Below are 21,787 nucleotides of genomic sequence, written 5' to 3'. Positions count from 1 at the left end.
TTTGGTATTTATTTATTTATTTATTTTCATCTTTTCTCCCCTCAGAGAGTCCCCCTTAAAATTTCTTGCAGGGCTGGTTTAGTGGTCACAAACTCCTTTAATATCTGTTTGGGAAACTTTTTATCTCTCCTCCTATTTTGAATGATAGCCTTGCTGGATAAAGAATTCTTGGTTGCATATTTTTCTGATTCAGCACATTGAATATATCCTGTCACTCCTTTCTGGCCTGCCAAGTTTCTGTGGATAGGTCTGCTGCAAACCTGATCTGTCTTCCCTTGTAGGTTAAGGACTTTTTTTCCCTTGCTGCTTTCATGATTCTCTCCTGGCCTGAGTATTTTGTGAATTTGACTATGATATGCCTTGTTGATGGTCGGTTTTTGTTAACTCTAATGGGAGTCCTCCATGCTTCCTGGATTTTGATGTCTGTGTCTTTCCCCAGGTTAGGAAAGTTTTCTGCTATGATTTGCTCACATAACCCTTCTACCCCTATTCCTCTCTCTTCCTCTTCTGGGACCTCTATGATTCTGATGTTGTTCCTTTTTAATGAGTCACTGGTTTCTCTAATCCTTAAATCGTGCTCTTTTGCCTTAATCTCCCTTTTTTCTTCTGCTTCATTTTTCTCCATAAGTTTGTCCTCTATATCACTGATTCTCTGTTCTACCTCATCCATCCTTGCTGCTGTGGCATCCATTAGGGACTGCAGCTCAGGTATAGCATTTTTTTACTTCATCCTGACTAGCTTTTACTTCTTTTATCTCTGCAGAAAGGGATTCTAATCTAGTTTTGACTCCAGCTAGTATTCTTATTATCGTGATTCTAAATTCTGGTTCATACATCTTGCTTGTATCTGTATTGGTTAAGTCCCTAGCTGTTGTTTCTTCCTGCTCTTTCTTTTGGGGTGAATTCCTTCATTTCATCATTTTGAAGGGAGAAAAGGAATGAATGAGGTAAAAAAAATTAAAATTAAAACACACACACACTCGAATAAATGATGCTAGATGCTAGGTGTGTTTTGGTCTGGGTGTTGAAATGGGCTTGATAGATTAGAGAAAAAAGGGAAATAAAAAAAGTAAATCGTTTGAAATTTGAAAATCAAATACCCTGAAGTAGACTAAAATGACATAATGGAAGTAAAATAAAGTTTGAAAAAATTTACACAAAAGTAAAAAATATAGTAGAAAAAAATTAAAGAAAAATATTTTTAATAAAAATTGAAAATAAAAATGAATTTTTTCTCTTTCTGTATTCAAGAAAAAGAAAAGATACAAAAAAGAGAAAAAAGAAAAAAGGAAGAAAGAAATAAAATTGAATAGATGGACCAGTGAACAGACTGAAATACGTCTGAAATTACTTCGTTTCCCCAGAAGTCAAACTATGAAGCACTTTAGAGTCCATAAACTAAGCAGGCAGAGAGACTTGGTTCCTGAAGAGTGAGGTTGGCCCAGTTGGGCGGCACTTAGTGTAATGGCTCCTTTCTCCACTAGATGGCGCTGCTTAGCTTACTAGGGTGGATTGTTGTGGTGCTTGTAGGTGTGTAGGCACATGCGCGGGAGCGGTGAAAATGGCATCACCCAGCTACCCAGTCTCTAGTATCGAAACTCTGTTCTCCCGGATCAGCAATCACACACCCATCCTTTGTATTCGGCTTCCATCCACTCCCCGCTTTTACACAGACCGTGACCAAGCCCCAGGCAGCACCTCCTTCCTGAGTTTTGTCTCAGAGGCGGCTGTTTTTCCCGACCCCTTACGTCTGAGGGACTGCGGCTTTGACTGTTCTGCCCCTCTGTGGGAGGGTCTCACTGAGTAATGCCCGAATGCCAGCCGCACCCAGGAACGTTTGCATGTCCGTGCTGCTGCCGATGCCCAGAGATTGCGCCCAAGAAAAAGTTCGTGAGATAGTGTAGCTGCAGCATTTCAGGGATTACGGAAAATCTCAACACACATCTGGCACCAGGCCTCACCCTTAACAACCTTGTTCCAGCACCAGTGGATGTGATTGCTCTCCGGAGTCCACTGGGGCCTTGCCTTTGGGGGACCCACACAGCCTCTACCAGGTGTCCTCCCATCAGGGAACTGCCTCTCCCTGTGTGGCCTGAAGAATCCCAGATTTCACTCTGCTCCTGGGGATTCGCCCTTCCCACCAGAACACCACCAGGTATTGAGCTGTGGAGTTTCAGACTCTGCTCCCCCTGTGTATAGAGTCTTAATGGAATTTAAACCCTTTCCTTTCTCCCTTTTTAGTTCAGTCCCTGCAGCTGTTTCCACTTTTCCACTTTCTCTCCAGCTGCTTTTGGGGGGAGGTGCTTTTCCCATATTCTCCACCCCCCCATCTCCGTCCTCTCTCTGCACACAAAAGCTGCTCCCTGCCCTCCGTGGCTTCTCTCTCCCCCAGTTCACCTCTCCCCACCATGTACCTGCTGAATTCTGTGGTTCAAGTTGTGCATATTGTTGTGTTAATTCTCAGATCAGTTTTCTAGGTGTGCAGGATGGTTTAGTGTTGATCTGGCTGTATTTCATGGATGCGAGACACACAAAAAGCTTCCATGCTGTTCCGCCATCTTGGGTCCTCCCCTAGAAATAGTATATTTTAAGGTGAAATGCTGGAAGCCTTCCCTATCTTCAGGAACACAACCAGAGGACAGTTGCTCCCAGTCATAAAGGATGGGTAGGAAGGTCCAATTCATTTGGATTTCCAGTTATGAAGCTAGGTGAGATTTAGAAACAAATACCTCAGTGTTTTTCCTATGACTGGTATGACCACAGAAACAGGAATTATACCAGAATCATGAAGTCTTTGAATCTTGGAATCAGAATAAAAGAATGAGAATCTTAGAATCGTAAACCATATATTTGAAATCCTAGAGTCTCAGAATAATTGAATGATACAGTCTTAGAATCCTAGAATAAATGAATGTTAAAATTTCTAGAGTCTGGGAATAATTGAATATGTTCTGAGTCTTTTTTTTTTTTAACTTATGTTTCGGGCTGAAAAATTCTTCCTTATATTGAGCCAAATTAGGAATTCTTGCAATTTTCATCTTGCCTTGAGACCACAGATGACAGCATTTTAAAGTCATATTTAAAAACCACCATTATATCCCCCGATCTTCTCTTCTCAGGATGAATATTCCCAATTTCTTCATTTAGTATAATACGTAAATATTGTAATAAAGCCAGATACTTTGAGACTCTGTAGATCTCCTGTGACTCATCAAATTTTCATCTACTAGTTTTAACAACTATTGATGGTTGTTCCCTGAGACAATTATTACTGTGATGTTTGCCAAATAGTGATTTTCTAACTCCATTATTCCTTCTTCTTTTATTAGTTGGCATCATTGTTCACACCAGGGTGGGTTCATGAATTCTTACTTTTTTTCAATGGTTTTCATCCATGACTATCACTTTTTATTTTGATGCTCAGATTGTTCCATTATTTTCCCCCCTTGGTGATGGCCCTGCAGCTCCCTTATTGTTTTTAAGTTTATTTATTTTAGAGAGAGAGAGGGAGAGAGAATCACAAGCAGGCCAGCGCAGAACCCAACATGGGGCTGAAGCCCACAAAACTGCAAGATCATGACCTGAGCTGAAACCAAGAGTTGGATGCTTAACTGACTGAGCCACCCAGGGGTCCCAACACAGGCACATCTTAAGTTCCATAGTGAACACACACGCTGCCTTCCTTCCTCCAATATTCCCACCATATGGAAGATGGTGTGGATGCATGTTTTTGTGCATTTATTAATACACATGTACCTATACTCAATGTGTATTTAACATTAAATAAATAAGTTAAATTCATGTGTATTAAACATTTATGTATCTGGCATTTTTTTTTGAATGGTATCAAACTTGATGATACCCTTAAATGTGCCTTTTTCCCTGGCCAATTGGAATTCAAGATTCAGCCATGTTGATACATTTAGAGCTAGTTAGGCCATCTTAACTGCTCTCTAGTGGGCTGTTGTATGATAAACCATTTTTTAAAAATCTACTTTTCCACTGAGAAATAGTTACATTGTTTCCATTTTTTTGATCTATTGCAAATACTACAACATATTTTTCCTTATGTGTGTCTCCATAGCCCATGTGAGAGCATTTCTCTCTGGTTAATAATCCAGAAGTAAAATTTCTGGGTCATCCAATATATGCCTCTTCCAATATATGCAAAAACCACTTGCTCTCCAAAGTGATTATGCAAATTTTCACTCCCCCCTGTGATATGTGAGAGTTCCTGTTTCTCAACATCCTCACCAATATTTGGAATTACTAGACTTTTAAGCTTTTGCCAGCCTGGTAGGTAGAAATGTTAAATTATGAGTGCTTAAATTTGGATACTAGTGAGGTTAAGTATCTTTTCATGTGCTTATTGCCTATTGGGAGTTTTTGTGTATTGCCTGTTCATGTCCTTTGCCAATTTTCTGTTAGGTTGTTTAAAGAATTATTTTATATGAATTCTTTAAATATCCTGCATATTAATCACAATATTATATGTATGCAAATAATATTATATGCTTGTATGTATGCTTATATGTATTGCAAATTTCTTCTCCCAGTGTGTGACTTAACTTTTAACCTCATTTATAGTGTATTTTGATATACATAGGTTTAAAGTTTTAAGGCAATCAGATGTGTTCATCAAATCAAAGTTTATGCTTTTTGCATCTTTAAGGGGCACATGTACCCCAATATTTATAGCAGTACTATCACAATAGCCAAATTATGGAAACAGCCCTAATGTCCTTTGACTAACAAATGGATAAAGAAACTGTGGCACATATATATGGCATGGATTACACAATGGACTATTACTCGGCAATCAAAAAGAATGAAATCTTGCCATTTGTAACAAGGTGGATGGAACTAGAATGTATTATGCTAAGCGAAAGAAGTCAGTCAGAGAAAGATAGATAACCATATGATTTCACTCATATGTGGAATTTAAGAAACAAAACAGATGAACATCAGGGAAGGGAAGGACAAATAAGGTAAAAGCAGAGAGGGAGGCAAACCATAAGAGACTCTTAAATACAGAGAACAAACTGAGAGGTGCTGGAGGGGTGTTGTGTGGGGGGATGGGCATGAAGGAGGGCACTTGTTGAGATGAGCCCTTGGTGTTATATGTAAGTGATGAATCCCTGACTTCTACTCCTGAAACCATTATTACACTGTATGTTAACTGACTTGGATTTAAATAAAAAATTTTTTTAAAAGGATGAAAAAAAAAAACCCTCTTCCCTACTCTGATGTCAGTTATAAGGATATTCTCCTATATCACCTTTGAAAAGTTTTTGTCTCTAGATTTTCAATCCACCTTTTGCATATGATGCAAAGTTGTGTGGCACACTAGCCTTCTGCCCTACTCTGTGCTGACTGTTCAAGGCCCGGATCCTGCTTCGGATTCTGTCTCTCTCTCTCTCTGCCCCTCCTCTACTTGTGTTCTCTCTCTCTCTCTTTCTCTATCAAAGATAAATAAACAAACATTAAAAAAAAATACTCCCAGGATATTTCAATTCAGGTCCACAGGATACTTCTGGACTCCCTTGTAGCCAGAAGAGGTCAGGTGACATGGCTCTGCCCAATGAGGTGTAAGCAGAAGAGCCTTGGCGATTTCTACGAAAACATTGACTTAAGGGTCTTTTCCCTTCTACCTCCTTTCTTTCCTTCTCCTACTTCTTTTCTGAAAAATAGAAAGGCTAGAGGTTAATCACCCTTATGCCACCATGAGGTGACAATCTTAAAGACAGAAGCTGCAAGCTAAAGATGGTGGAGGGACAGACAGAAAGAACTTAGACCATTAATGACGTTGTGGGGCTGCTGCGCCCATATGCCTCTGGACTTTGTTGTTGATTTTTAAGTTTTATAATTTTTTTCTTGTATATATTTAGAATTCTTGTTGTGAAAGAAGACAAATCCATTTTTGGTTAGGCTGCTTTCATGTGACTTATAGCGGAATGCAAATCTCAATACAGAAAAGGACCTAGTTTTGTTTTGTTTTGTTTTTCCATATAAACACCCGATCCTTTTTTTTTTGAATTTGCATGAGTAAAGTTGACACACAATGTAACATTAGTTTTGTAGGTGCTCAGCATTGAAGTTCAACATCTCTATATGCTATGCTGTGCTTACCACAAATGGAGTTATTTTTTTTAAGCACATTTGAGGTTTATCTTTTCCTCACTGACTGATCCTGCTTCCTCTATATGACAAGTTTTCATAAGTATGTTCCTAAATGTTATATTCTATTTTGATTTATCTGTTTATTTACCCCTATGCCAATATTATAGTCTCAAATCATTGTAAGTCTTAATAGCTGGTAGGGTAAATCTTTCCTTCTCTTCCTCTTATTCCAGGCTGTCATCTACTTGTTCGCAAAGAATTTTTTGAGCACCTACTAGGCGCCAGGCACCGCTCCAGGGTATGGAGTTGAACAAAATAGATAAACATCTCTATTGTCATGGAGCTTACATTCCGTTGGAACTTTTGCCCTTCATCCTTCTGTATTAATCTTTGAATCAGCTTGTCAAATCCTTTGAAAACTTTTCTGAAGCAAAAAGAGCCTTATGGAATGTTTTATGGAGTTGTATTGAATTTATTTAGTATTTAAGAAGAATTTCCATCTTGTGGATTTTGAGATTTACTGGCTCGTAAGATGGCAAAGCTCTCTGTTCTTGTATGTTCCTGGGTAATGGTTTTTGTTGTAACTGGAAATGGCATTTTCTTTTCCTTTTTATTTCTAAATAATTACAAACTTACAAGAAGTTGCAAAAGTACTGCCAGGAGGCCTCTGTGACCATCACCTAGCTTCTCCCAGTGGCCACATCTCAAATAACTACAGTACATTATCAAAACAAGCGATTGTACTTTAATATCGTACAATTAACTAGACTGCAGACCTTACTTGGATTTCACCGGTGTTTGCACACACTCCTTTTTCACTATGCCTTCATGGATAGTCCTGTGACATTTTATCACATATTTAGATTTGTATAAACACCACTGCAATTAAGATATAGGACTGTACTATCACCACAAAGGATCTGTCTCTCTCTCTTTTTTTGTTAAACGTTTGTTTATTTTTTGCAAGAGAGACAGAGTGCGAGTGGGGGAGGGGCAGAAAGAGAGGGAGACACCGAATCTGAAACAGGCTGTTAGCATAGAGCCCCACGTGGGGCTCCAACTCACGAACCACGAGATCATGACCTGAGCCGAAGTCAGAGCCGAAGTCAGATGCTTAACCGACTGAGTCGCCCAGGTGCCCCCAAGGATCTCTCTCTCTCTCTCTTGTTACCTCTTCATCATCACACCCTTGCCTGATTTCCCTGGTTTCCTTGGCAACCACTACTCTGGTCTCCATCTCTAAGCTTTTGATATTTCTGAAGGTCATACAGATGCAATCATAGAGTGTGGAACCTTTTCCTCTCAGCATAATTCCTTCAAGATGCACCTAAATTGTTACACACGTCAACAGTTTGTTCCTTCTTATTGCTGAGTATTATTCCATTGTATAGATAAGCCATATTTTGTTTAACCATTCACCCATGGAAGGACATCTGGGTTGTTTCCAATTTGGTATAAACTGGTATGAATAAAGCTGGTATGAACATGCACGTACTAGTTCTGTGAACACATTTTCGCTTCTCAGGAGTCATTTACAGATTGTATGGTAAGTGTATATGTAACTTTTTAAGAAACTGCTCTCTATTTTCCAGAACAGCTCCACCATTTTGCTTTCCTACCAGCAGTGGATAAAAGACCCGGCTCCTTACTTCCTTGCCAGTATTTGGTATTATCATTTCTTTTTTATTTTAGCCATTCTAATATGCATGTAGTGATATCTCATCATGGTTTTAATTTAGCATTACCCTAATGTCTAGGGATGTTGAACATCTTTTCATGTACTTCTCTGAACTGACATATTTTAAAATTACATCTTTTATTATAATGATACACAACAGGATGGTCGAATTTTTGCATGTATCGATCTCTATTTATCAACCATACTAAACTTTCTAATTAGTTATAATAGTTTATAGATGATCTTGAATTTATTGGTCACAAAAATTACAATTTTTGTCTTTCTTTCTTATTTATATCTCTCATTTCTTCCTCTTATCCAATGGTTCCTAATGCATCTCTAGAATTATTGTTCCTGACTTTAATGGGAATGTTTCCAATATCTCACCATTAAGTATGATGTTGATTTTTGGCACAAAATATTTAGGAACTATCCATTTGCTCCAATTTTACTAAGAAATTTTTCAAACATCAAGAATATATGGTGAATTTGTCAAATATCTTTTCAGTCTCTTCAGAGATGATCATGTCTTTGCCACTTTGATCTTTCAACCTATGTAATTATAATATAGCTTTTTTTGAGAGAGAGAAAGAGAGGCACAGAGAAAGGGGGGGACAGAGGATCCAAAGGGGGTTCCATGCTGACAGCAGTGAGCCCGATATGGAGCTCGAACTCATGAACTGCAAGATCACCACCTGAGCCAAAGTCAGACACTCAACGAACTGAGCCACCCAGGCGCCCCTGTAATATAGCTCATTACTATTAAACCATTCTTGCCTTTTTGGTATAAGGTTAATTTGGTTGCAGTGTGTTGTTCTTTTAAAGTGCTTCATTATTCTATTCACTAAAATTTTAAAGATTGTTTTGTATTAGTACTTACAAATAAGCTTGGTTTGTTTCCTTTTTGCTGTGCCTTTTGGTCAGGATGGCCACCGATGCTATGATGACTTTACAAAAAGCATTTGGATGTTTTCCCTTTCTGTGCAAGGTAACAGTTTAAATGGAATTGGAGTTAACCCTTTCCTAATGACTCGAGATAACACACCTGTGAATCACTTGCACCTGGGGTGGGGGAGCTCTTTGCCTGCATGCCAGCGGGGGGTCATGTCATTCCCCTGCTTCAGATGATTCAATGGCTTCCCATTGCTCTTGGAATAAAATCTGACTCCTTACTGGCCTTCAAGACCCTGCACGACCTGGTTCAGGTCTGTTAACACTTCATGTCATACAGTCTCCTGCTGTTCACTGCACTCCAGCCACATCTGGCCCCTTTCTGTTCCTGAAACACCCCAGGATTGTTCCAGCCCAGAAAGCTTTGCACTTGCTGATTCCTCTGCCTGGAATGCTCATTCAACTGTTATATTGAATGGCTTATTCTCATCCTTCAGGCCTTGCTTCGAACAAGCCCTCCCTCCCATCCTATTTAGAGTGAGGTCCCTTAGTTCCCTTTCATCATTCTATGTTTCCTTACTGTATCATTCATTATGCTCTGTAATTGTCCTGTTAACTTTTTTACTTGCCTATTGTCTGCTATGCTATCTTCCACCCCACTGTTGACTCTGAGCTCCTTTGAGTTCTCTCGGAACCTTGCCTGTCTTATTCATAGTGCATAGCAGACAGTCAAACACACACACACACATACACAACATGCACACACGTAAAAAATATTGTTGACTGAATGAATCGATCAGAGGACCAGTGATGGCAACCCTGGGAAGAATAGCAGTTCTATTGTCAGAAAATAGATAAGGAATCGGCTAGGGTGGAGATTAGGTTTGTACACGTTTCATTTTAGATGATAACAAAGGAGCCAAGTGGAAAGTTTTGATAGGCATCTGGAGATATAAGAATGGAGTGAACTGGAAAGGGTTATAAGCGTAGATTTGAGTTTTCCTTAACCATCTGTTAATGTACTCAATCACTCATCCACTAATGTACATGTCTCTTCATCCACCCATCTATGAATCCATTTATTCATTCATGGATTTAGATCACAGACTTTTGAGTAAACCATGAGCCAAACCCTGGGTTCCAGGGATACGTGACCAATGGACAGTGTCTGTCCTCAAAGAGTGTAAGTCTGGAGGGAATTGGGAGAGTAGTGGACATAAAGTAATAACAGACTGTAGTAAGCACTGCTATGAGGTAGCCACAAGTGTACCTTGTGAGTGAAAGTGAACAATTTAATCTTGAGGGCATGCCAAAAATTAGGAACGATTGGAGAGGAGGAGGTGACAAGAGCTGACAAGCAAAGGAAGAGGTGTGTCAGGGTGGTAAAGGGAGAAAGAGGAGAGAAATTATATCATAGTAGAAGAAACTTAGGCTTTAGAGTCCGAGTGACCACACTTTGAATCCCAGCCCTACTTCTTACCAAGTGGGTAATTTTGGAGAAATGATTTATCCTCTCTGAGCCTCAATTTTCTCCCTGGAAAATAGATGCCAACCCCAAAGCCACACAGAGTAGATCCTGCCAGATACATAGTAGGCACTCATGGATAATGGCTGAATGGTGGTGATGGGGGTGGGGGTGGGGATGGTGGTAACTGGAAGACAGTTTAGAAAACTTACTTCTTGTTTGTTGAGCAGTATCTGACTTAGATTTCTTGAGACCTTGCCCCTGGAATTGAAGAAGCCACATGAAGTTTCGGTGGAGGGTGGAAGAGGGCCAAGTTTGTGCTGCCATCTTTTGCAGGCTGACTGCCGTTTGGATGGAGGCTGGATACCAGCCATCTGCTTTCTGTAAGGAAAATGCATTAGCCACAATCCATTTGCTGGATTTGCTGACTCAAAATCTTTCACGATGACCGCTGAAATTAAGTACCTACCTTTCTTTTTTTTCTATTTTAAAAGATATGCCTTCCTGCTGTGCTTAAATAGTAGGGTCAAGTGCAATGGTTAGGGGAAGTAGTGTTTAGTTAGAATCAATATTCTCTTGGTGAATATGGGGGACTGTGGCTTGGAACTTGGTGGAGAGGATTCACATTCTGCCTTCCACCCCTCTGGAGTGGCGGAGCACTCCAGGTGGGTAAGGGAAAACAGAACCTGGCAGGAAAATATAAATATTTCTGTCAAGCAGGCCTTCAAAGGTGATAGTGGCACCTGCTTAAAGTCCCCAGAACTGTGCCCAATATCTATCAGCTATGTGGTAAATAGACCTCCCATCCCCTTTCTCCTATAGGATTGGCATCCTGATGCCCTGGTGTCAAGGTCCTAAAGAGGGAAGGAAGCCAGGACATGGGTGGCCAAACTCCATGACTGGTGAGATTGTGCGTTCAGAAATGGCTGGAGAGAAGGCAACTCCTCTCTGTCAAGTGCCTACAGACTGCCAAGCATTATGCTAGTGGCTTCATGTTTGATCCTCACGATAGCCCATGAGTTAGTACTATTCAACTCATTTTGCAGATGAGGAAACGAGTGACTTGCCCCCAATCATGGAACTAATTCAAGATGGAGCCAACATATGAACCCACGCCTTTCTGAACCCAAAGCCTCCACTCCTCATGATACAGCCCTATGAGGTTGGAACGCTGGGGAAATGAAAAGGGGACTGAGCTGTGGGAGAACCAACAGCTCTGATCTCTTGCCACTTAGTCAGCTCAGGGCTTTAAGTCCTTCAAGGAGCCAAACTTCAAGAGAGCTAGGTCTGAGCCAGAACTTACAGAGTGAGGGCAAGGTGGGCAGGAGAGTGCAACGTGGAGGTGGCCATGGGGGCAGGGGGATTGCTCAGAATTTCCTGACCTCCTCCTCCCTCAGAGTCTCTTCTTGTTCTCACTCTTTGGCACAATAGGGGTGGCCTTGATGCCCGTGTATGTGAGCTGCTGGAAGCCCCCGGACCGCAGCCACCCAGCTCTGCTGTGAGCTCAGCCCTCCCTTTGCAGAGAGCCAAGGATATTTTAATGGTCTCATGGCTTCATGGCTTGGGGCCCATGAGCTTTTTAAGAGCTTACACAAATATAGAATAGTTAAGCCCTGGGAAGAAAACTACACTGGCTCCAAAACGTGAGCAGAAAAACAGCAACATCAGAATGAACAAATGTTTCATTAAAATGTCTGCAAGTGCAGTATTAATGCCAACTAGTCATGGGTGACCCAAACCAATTCTTGTTTCGTTATAATAAGTATAGTTAAGTTCAAGTTACAAAACAAAAGGAGTGGCTTACTCTTCACCAAACTCGAAATTACAAAAATCCTTTTCAAAACATTTATGGCAGTAAATGGTATTTGATGCAAGAGAAGTTTACTATGCTTGTCGTGATGAGAATGGGTCTCTAGTCGCTGAATGCCTTAGAAGGACTCTGCCGGCCCTACAGTGCAGGGTCTCTTTGGGTCACAGGGCTGGCCACAGAGGAGGGAAGCTGCAGCTGGTCTCTTGGCGGAACTGGGGATCACGATCCAGTAGGCAGGGACGTAGATGGGGGCGGGGGGGGCGGCATCTGCCATCAGCAGCTGTGGTCTTTTAGGTAATACTGGAGAAGGACAGCTGATGGGCAGCACATAGCGGCCCCAAACACCCGTCTGTATCTGCTCTTCTGGAGCGGGTAAGCAACGCGCTCAACATGGGTTCTAACAGCGCCCTCTGGTGGCGGCTGTGTGTGTGTGTGTGTGTGTGTGTGTGTGTGTGTGAGTGTGTGTGGAGAAGCGGCTGGCTGGGGCCCTCCTGGAGGCAGAGAGACCAGGGAGGAGGCCGTAGCTGGGTCCAGTGAAGAGGTGATGGGAGTCTGGGCTGCACCGGGGCCAGTGGAGACAGAGGGAAGAAGATGGACTTGAGAGATGTGCCTAAGGTAGAAATGGCAAGACTTCCGGAATAACCGGATGCGGAAAGAAGGAGAAGGAAGAGTTCTGGTAACTCCAGAGTCCCGGAGGGGTTGGCGGTGGTGCCAGTGCTAGCCAGGGAATGCGGGAGGAGCAAGCGTTTGGTAGATGCTGATGGCAGTTCACATCATGCAAACTTACTAGGCTTGAAGGGGCGTGTGGTATGTCCACAGGAAACCATCCAGGGTGCAAAGTGACACGCTGGCTTCAGGAGGTGGGCCCCAAGTGAAGGCGCAGATGAGGGCACCCACCCAGACAGAGCACGTTTATTTCACCAGAGGACCTTTCACCTTGGGCTTTCTCCTAACACACCACCCATTCATTCCATGCACAAAGCCTCTGCTGATGTTCACAGTCTGGCAGAGAATGAGGCGTGAATGAAGGAAGCTGAGCTGTGTGGTGGCAGGGTCCCCATCGCGAGTGCTGTGGGTCTCTGCTTCAGCCTGATGGGTGTGGGAGGGGCCGTAGCAGGCCCCCTGGTGGAAGTGACGTCTGAACTGAGTCTGGAAGTCTGGGAGGGGGGTACATATGGAAGGCATTCTAGCAGAGAGAGGAGCAGGCTAGCTCATGGAGCCCAGATTATTAGCTGAGGGTTTTGCTGTGGCTGTTCAGGGGAGTAAGAGAAAAGAAAGGGTTCAGAACCAAGACTTACTGAACCCCGACAAGGGGCTGTGTTAGTTTTCTAACACTACTGGAGCAAATGACCACAAATTTGGTGGCTTAAAACGACACAAGTGTATTCTCTCACAGCTCTGGAGGTCAGAAGTCTGAAATTAGTCTCACTGGGCTAACAGCAGGGCATTGATCGACAAGATTCGCTCCTTCTGAGGCCCGAGGGGGGATCTGCTATCTTGCTTTTTCAGCTCCTTGTGGCTGTCCGTGTCCTGGGGCTCGTGAACCTCCCTCCATGTTCCAGGTTCACTCTAGCCTGTGCCTCAATCATCACCTCTCCTCCTGTGACTCTCACCCCTGCGTCCCTCATATAAGGACCTCTGTGATCATGTCGGGCCCACTTACATAATACAGAACAATCCAGGATAATCACAAACTCTTCGATAATCACACCTGAACAGTCCTTTTTGCCACGTTCACGGTTTCTGGTGCTGACAATGTGGACATCTTTGGGGGCCATTAATTCAGCCTGTAGGTGCCCAAAACATACGTCTTCACCAGGGCACAGAGAGCCACACTTAGACCCTGGGAGCCTGTTTGATCCAAGACCCAGGCTTTTAGTTCCTACCCCTGGCTGACTCCACTGCAAGTCCCATGTGGAATCTGGCCACTGCCCCTGAGCTCAGAGATTACTTACTTTCTAATTAAATTGTATTCCCACAATTAGGCAAACAGGGGTGGGGACTGTAGGGTTGAACACAGCTAAATGGGCTCTTCTCAGAGCAAAACTCACAGCAGGACTTCTCAGAGCCTTTATCATGTTGTGTACTCTGACTCTCCAAATTCAACTCATCACGAAGCTTTTCTGAGATAGCAACGTTATCTCAGAACACAGTTTGGGCAGTGCTGCATAGACCAGGCTACTTCCTGGGGTGTCAAAGAAGGTGTTATTTAAACCAAGAGGAGACAACAATACAAAGGCTGGGGAGTGAACATTCCAGGCAGAAGGGACAGTGTGAATAGAGGCCCCCAGGTGGGAGGGGATGGCATATTTAAGGAAGTGAAAGAACGAAAGGAGAGTAGTATGGCTAAATCACAGGCACACGGATGGAGAAGAGGAGAAGTTTGGCAGGAGAAGCTACCAGAAAGACCAGATCACACAGGTACTTGTGGGTCATGGTGAAGAGTTTGGAAGGTATCATGTAGGTGTTATGCATGGAATTTGCATAATAAACACAATAACAACACTGTTTGAAGATTTGACTATAAGAGGCCAGAGGGTAAGTCTTGCTCCCAGTGAGCAGAGCAGTGGCTGATAAACAGAACAGGAGCACCTGCCGACCATTTGCTGAGTGAAGAAAACAGTAAGAGGAGGAGGAACATCAGTACAGAGGCTACCGTAGTAGGGCCTGCAGATGATGGTCTGGGAGACGGAGAATGGACGTGGGACAGGTAAGGGAGATGGGTTTTGGAACTAGATGCGACAGGAGTTGCTGATGGGTTGAAGGGAGGGCATAGATAAGGGAGGAATCTAGAAGGTCTCCTGGGTTTCTGCCTCAAACAACTGGGCAGATGATGTGCCGTTTTCTGTGCAGGGGGAAACTGGCAGAGGCTAAGGGATATGGTATGGGGGGGGCGGGGCAAGAGACCCAGGAGTCTGCTCTTGAACGTGCCAGGTATGAGATGCCTTTGGGATACGTGGGCACGGACGTCAGGCTGACAGTCTGGAGCCCAGAAGAGAGGTACAGGTGGAAGTGGCAGCCATGTCATGAACCAGGTCACCCAGGGAGAGTAGGAATGAAGGGAGAAGAGGGCCGGGACCCACGTGGGTCCATAACGGTCTTAAAGCCAACAAAAACCAACAAAAACCAAACCAGCCAAACAAGGTCATGTTAGTGTGGTGAGCTGGAGAAGTCTGTTTCAGCTCCCTGGGTTTGCTTCTTCCTCTGTAAAATGAGGTGATAATTCTTCCTCATAGGACCATACCCCAAAGCCCCGGACACACAAGGAGGGGCTCAACAGATGACAAAGCCCCAGGATGGCCCCGATTTCTCTGTTCTGACAAGACCGGAAAAGAGACAGACTTAGCTCTTCTCCAGCCGAAGCCAGCAGAAATAGGTCCCTTAGCCATCTCGATGAGTTAGTCCCCCTCAGAGCTTTGCCGATTCTCCAGGCTTCTCCAGAGCACTGGCCAGCAGGGCCCTGCCCTAGAAGGGAAGTCCATGCTGCATGCAGCTCCTCAGAATGACCACCGGAGGGAGCACCTCCTCAAGGCTGGTGCTTGCTGACTCTCTCTTCCTCTCCCCTCCGCCCCCCTCCCCCCCCCCCCACAACTCCCTCTCCTCCTCTCCCTCCCTTTCCCTCTTCTGTAGCTTTCATCAGAATTTCCCTCTCATCTTCTCTGTGCCAGACTCTGTCTTCCATGCTGAGGACACAGAATTCCTGAGCCTGAGAATTTCATGGAATGGAGAGTGTGATGTAGGGGCTCTGAAGTAAGAAAGGCCCAAACGGAACCTTCATGCTGCTTCCTGAGGGCTCTGAGATCTCAGGCAGGTCCCTGCACCGCTCAGAGCTGTGATGACACCTGCAACTGCGTTGGAGGGTTGTGAGGACTATGTAAAATGTCAGTTTTCATATGTGTGAACTAGCAATACCAAATAGCACCTACCTTGTAGTGCTGTCTTGAGAATTCAATGAAACAATACATATAGATCTCTTACTTCACAGTTGGCACTCAAAAAATGCTAGCTCTTTAGTAAGTATTAATATTAGGACAACTCAGAGTAGGCCCTTAGTGTCAATTCTTTCTCTTATACGTCTAGCCCCAGCTCTACTTTACATGTGTAGAAAGTGAGGCCCACAGAGGGTCTGTGCTTCCTCAAAGTCACCTAGGCAATGAGGCACAAGGCAGGGACCACTCCACGTCTTTCTTCTGGGCCAAGCATAAAGCCAGCAGCAAGAGGCCACCAGGATGGCAGAGAAGACAGGGCCTTGTCCACCCAGGTGGGAACTCAGCACCTAGCAGCTGATGGAGTCCTCTGCACAGCACCCACTTGTAGCAATTAAGCTCTGGTCTCAGGTCCATTTGGTTATTTCTAGTTAGACAATTCAGCCCGCTGGCTGAGAGCTCTGAGGCATTTAAGGCCTTTCACCAAGTGGCCCTAATTTAACTTCTAATTCCATGCTTGTCACCCTCCCTTCCCTCAACACTTGATGTTTCAGATACTTTCATTCATTCATTGATTCTATAAATATATGAGTGTCTACCATATGCCAAACCAAGGAGGGCTTGCTACTCACAGTCTTGAAAGAGCAAGGGGAGGGAGCTACCACTGGAGCCTGGGGGAGTGGTTATAAGGAGTGGGCCACCTGTCTGGAGCTAAGACCTTAAGTGGAGGGATGCAGCCAACCCATGGAGACCCAGAGGGAGGGAATGGAAGGAAGCCCCTTTGTTGATGATGAACATAGGGGACCAAGGGAGTGTGTGTCTCAAAGATAGGCAGGTTGCCGTACTGAGAGCCTAGTGTGAAAATTTACAGAGAGGTGGAAACAATAAGAAAGAGTGAAGTGGAAATACTAGAATGAAAAAAAAACATACATGAAGTGCTTTTCTGAGTGCATCAGAAGACTCCATACATCGAAAGAAAGGATCAATGAACTTGAAGATAGGTCAATAGGAAATTACCCAAACTGAAACACAAAGAAATAAAGGATTAAAAACAAATGAACAAACAAACAGAAGAGAGCCTTCAAGAGCTGTACAATATCAGTCCAACATCCATGTAATTGAAATCCCAGGAGAAGAAATAACAGACCAGAACAACTATGTGAACAGATAGGCTGACCATTTTCTAAAGACAATGAAAGATATGAAATCATAAATCCAAGAACATAGAGAATCTCAACAGAATAATTTTTTAAAAATCTAGACACCTTATATTAAAACGGCTAAAAACCAAAGGTAAAGTGAAAATATTAAAGGCAGGCAGGGGAAAAGATACATTACATACAGAGGAACAAAGATAAGAATTACATCTTTAAAGAGCTAAGAAAGAAAAAAAAAATGTCAACCCAAAATTCTATAACCAGTGAAAACAGCCTTCAAAATTAAAAAAAAAAACAAACAGATTTTGTAGACAAACAAAAGCCAGGAAATTAATTCCCAGCAGACTTGTGCTATAAGAAACATTAAAGGAAGTTCTCCAGGCAAAAGGAATATGATACTGACAAAAGCTTGGGTTCACACAAAGAAAGAACTCCAGAAATGGTAAAAATGAAGGCAAATAGAAAATACTTTCAGGGCTCTCTGGGTCCACAGTCCTATCATTTGCAAGGAATAGACTTATCCCATTTCTCCCTAATTCTTGTGCCTCTTACTGTTTTCTCTTCTCTAACTGCTTTGTCTAGTGCCTCCAGTACAACGTTGACAAGTAGAGGGCCTCTTTGGTTTATTGCTGACCTTAGTGGAAATGTCCCTAGTATTTCTCCATTAAGTAAAATTCTAGCTTTAGGAGCAAAGTATATATTTTATGATACTAAAAAGACACTTACCAATTCATTCTATGGCGAGTTATATTAAGGGCTTTTTCAGCATCTATGGAGATAATCACATGATTTTCTTCTTAAATCTATTAATCTGTTATATTATATTAATGATTTCCCTAATCCCAACCTGTTCATGGTAATGTGATGGAATGTTTTCTAATATTTTCTAATATTTCTAATATTTTCTTTAAATACTTGGCATTAATATTCATAAGCAATTCAGTAAGTCTGTAGTTCCCTTTTTTGCATACTGCTTTCTTTAAAAAAATTTTTTTTCAATGTTTATTTATTTTTGAAGAAAAGAGAAACAGAGTGTGAGCATGGGAGGGGCAGAGAGAGAGGGAGACACAGAATCCAAAATGGGCTCCAGGCTCTGAGCTGTCAGCACAGATCCCAAAATGGGGCTTGAACTCACAAACCATGAGATCATGACTTGAGCTGAAGTCAGTTGCTTAACCAACTGAGCCACCCAGGCATCCCTGCATACTGCTTTCTAAAAAATTGCTTAAATATCCATGTTATACTTACTATATAAGAAAAAAATTGGAAGTTTTTTTTTTTTTTTTAAAGGTTTGAAACAATCTATGGAGTATTGGGACTATCTGGTCCCTAAAGATTTGGCAAATTTCTCCTGTGAAACCATCAGAATGCGGAGTGTTTCGTGAGGAAATTCCTTGATAATTTTCTCTGTTTCTTTTATGGAAATTAATCTATTTAATCGTTCTATCTTTATTTAGGTCAGTTTGGTAAATTACATTTCCCCAGGAAACTATCAATTTCATCCAAGAATGCAAATTTATTTGCAATGAAGTTTGCACCATAGTTTCCTTTGAATTTCAAAATTTATTCTGTTCAATTATCTCTCCACTGTCCTTTCTCATTTTGTGCTTGTGTGGCTTATCCCTTTTCCTCTTGATTACATCAACTGGTAGTTTATTTCATTGATTTCTTTAGAAAACAAAAATTTTAATTTATTAATTAGATCTATTCTTTCTCTAATCTCTATTTCATTAATTTCTGCTTTTACCTTTATTTTCTGCCTTGTGTTTTCTTTTGGGTGTCTCTATTGCTATTTTACTAGATATTATGACCCGAGAACTTAATCCAGTTTTTCTTTCTTTCATTTTTATTCACATATGCGTTTGTTCAAAATGAACTGTGAGTTCAACATTTTATGAACTGCAACGTTTTACGAGAGATTGTTTGGAACTTGTTAAGATAATTTGAAAATGTATATGGATGAGTGAAGGGGTGATCATAGCCTGGACAATTTTTTTTTTAATGTTTATTTATTTTTGAGAGAGAGCACAAGTGGGTCAGGGGCAGAAAGAGGGGGAGACAGAGGATCTGAAGCGGGCTCTGTGCTGACAGCAGAGAGCCCAATGTGGGGCTCGAACTCACAAACCCGAGATCATGGCCTGAGCCAAAATCAAGAGTCAGATGCTTAACTGACTGAGCCACCCAGGCACCCCTAGCCTGGACACTTCTAAGATAGAAAAGCAAGAAGGAGACTCATGCTCCCAGAGATGAGAACTAACAGTTAACATGGTGTGGCACTGGCTGAGATGGATTCATTTATCGACGGGAGAGAACCAAAGCCCTGAGTCAGACCCGGAATGCTGTGGTACACACGACAGAGGTGATGCACTATACCATCGAGGAAAGGGGGGAGTGCTCAACAAATGGAACTGCAAAAGACGATCATCTATATGTTAAAAACCAAAAGTGGAACCTGACTCATACTGTGTAAGAATCCAGATGAATTAAGAACTTACACATGCAAAAGAAAACTTGAAATTCTTGGTAGGAGATACAGAGAGGAAGAGGTTTCCCAAATCACACCAAGCAATGTCCGTGGAATAAAAGACAGATAAGCACGGTTATTTTACAATTAAAAATGTTTGTTCATCAAATGACACTTTAAAAGACAAGCTAAATGTTGGGAGAAGAGATTCACGATATAGGCAACCAATAAAGGACTAGTAGCGTAAGTGCCTAATTTAAATTCAGACAAAACCCCCGAACAGTGCTGTAGAGAAATGGGCAAAAATTAAGAATGAGCTGTTTAAGGTGACTCGGTGGCTCAGTCGGTGGGGCGACCAACTCTTGATTTCAGTTCAGGTCACGATCTCACCAGTTGTGAGACGGAGCCTCACGTTGGGCTCTGTGCTGACAACACAGAGCCTGCTTGAGATTCTCTCTTTCCCTCTCTCTCTCTGCCCCTCACCTGGTCACATGCATGCTCCCCCTCACCCTCATTCTCTCTTCTCAAAAATAAATAAATAAACTTAAAGAAAAAAGAGCTTTTCCCAGAAGAGGAAAAGCCTACGAATAAAGGCATGTTTACCATTAGTGATCAGGAAATGCAAATCAAGACCACAACAAGATATCGCTTCACAACCCTAGCAGAAAATAATAATAATAATAAGTCTATTCGTACAAGGCTCAGAGAGGGTCTGCATCTATGAGATCTCTCACATATTCCCAGACTGTAAACGCATGCAATATTTTGGAAAATGGTTTGGCTCTACTCCCAAGCTTGAGTGTTCACAGACTCTTTGGCCCAGCCGTCCCTCTGGCTGTGCTGAGACTGTGGGAGGGTCAACCTGCATAGAGACAGAGGGACCAATAAGAAAGCTGGCGTCAGGGAGCCTGGGTGTCTCAGCCGGGTAAGCATCTGCTCTTGATTTCAACTCAGGTCCTGATCTCATTGTTCCTAGGTTTGAGCCCTGTGTTGGGCTCTGTGCTGACAACATGGAGCCTGCTTGCGAATCTCTCTCTCTCTCTCTCTCTCTCTCTCAAAATAAATAAACTAAAAAAAAAAGTCGGTGTCAGGTCGATCAAAGAGGCTGGCTGTGGGCGTGTAAAGCAGGTTTCTAATACAAGGCATACTGAAATCAACAAAAGACTACAACAAGAACTGCACAGAAAACAAAATCCAAATGGCCAATAAGCATATTACAATGTACTCAACCTTATTTGGCATTACAAAAATCCTATAACCTCTATGAAGTCCCTCCACTCACTCACTACAGTGGTTAAAAGGTTGAGGAGGATGTGAAGCAAGCAAGCATGTGGGGCTGTAGGAGAGGAGGTCTATACAACTGCCTTGGAAAACTAGTTGGCTTTATACCAGGAGACCCGGCATTCTATTCCCATGCACACATTCCACAGAAATATACACCAATGTGCACCAAAAGACAGGTACAAAAATACCCACACTACTGTACGAGATATAGAACAGTTGCTAAGAGAATAGATCCCAAGAGTCTTTATCACAAAGAAAAATTGTTTTCTTTCTGTTGTGTCTGTATGAGGGGATGGTTGATAATTAATCCTGTTGTGCTAATCATTTCACAATATATGTCAATCAAATCATCAGGCTGTGTACCTTAAACTTATACAATGATGCATAGCAGGTGTTTCTCAATAAAACTGGGTTGGAGGGGCGGAGACTGTCCAGAGCAGTACAACTCATCATATTCAGAAAACAGGTGACAACCTGAATGCCTCTCGGCAGGAAAACTGGATAAATTGTGGCATACACACCCAGTAAATCCTATATGGCCATGGGAACAAACATACTACAAATGCAATCTGGGGCCAAAGAAGGCAGTCCCCAAAGAGTATATCCTGTAAGATTCACTTTTCATGAAGTTCAAAATGAGATAAGGACCGTGGTGGCCTACAGGGAGGAGGAGAGTGGCTGGCCAAGGTGCTGATCGTGTTCCACTTTTTTGCTCAGAGTGGTAGTTCCGTAAGCGTGTTCACTTTGTGAAGGTATGTCACTCTGCCCAGGATCTGTGCATTTTACTGTACGTTTGATACACTTCAATTCAAAATGCAGGAGAGATTTAGGAGAATTTACCAATGGATGTGGATGGAGGGGGAGAGAACGAGTCTGGTGTGACTAAGGTTTTAGCATGAGGAGCCAAGTTCGTGGAGTTATCCTTTACTGAGATGGCAAAGAGGAGAGGAGAGGTTGGCGGGGGCAGGTAAGGAGAATTCAAGTTCAGTTTT

General features: G+C 42.5%; 1 protein-coding gene and 1 long non-coding RNA gene across 10 annotated transcripts in view; both read right to left on the bottom strand.

Moving 5' to 3' along the window:
* MAP6 (microtubule associated protein 6) overlaps nucleotides 1-2,439 on the bottom strand; it is an 87,819-nt gene extending 85,380 nt beyond the window's left edge. For 3 of the 4 annotated variants that reach the window (XM_042904041.1, XM_042904040.1, XM_042904042.1), the window contains exon 1: nucleotides 2,415-2,439. The gene's annotated coding sequence lies outside the window, so the exon portion shown is untranslated. The remainder of the gene's footprint in view (nucleotides 1-2,414) is intronic. The other variant, XM_042904043.1, reaches the window with a different exon arrangement.
* Nucleotides 2,440-5,537: 3,098 nt separating this feature from the next.
* Nucleotides 5,538-21,787, bottom strand: part of LOC122199212 — a 68,869-nt gene continuing 52,619 nt past the window's right edge. For 5 of the 6 annotated variants that reach the window (XR_006193413.1, XR_006193414.1, XR_006193416.1 and 2 more), the window contains 2 exons: nucleotides 10,367-10,535; nucleotides 5,538-5,680 (listed from right to left, as the gene is read on the bottom strand). This is a non-coding gene — a long non-coding RNA (uncharacterized LOC122199212). Of the gene's footprint in view, nucleotides 5,681-10,366; nucleotides 10,536-17,773; nucleotides 17,817-21,787 lie in introns of all 6 variants that reach the window. The other variant, XR_006193415.1, reaches the window with a different exon arrangement.

Source organism: Panthera leo, chromosome D1 (genome assembly GCF_018350215.1).
Source record: "Panthera leo isolate Ple1 chromosome D1, P.leo_Ple1_pat1.1, whole genome shotgun sequence".
Classification (NCBI taxonomy): Eukaryota; Metazoa; Chordata; class Mammalia; order Carnivora; family Felidae; genus Panthera; species Panthera leo.
This window is presented reverse-complemented; position numbering and strand designations above follow the sequence as displayed.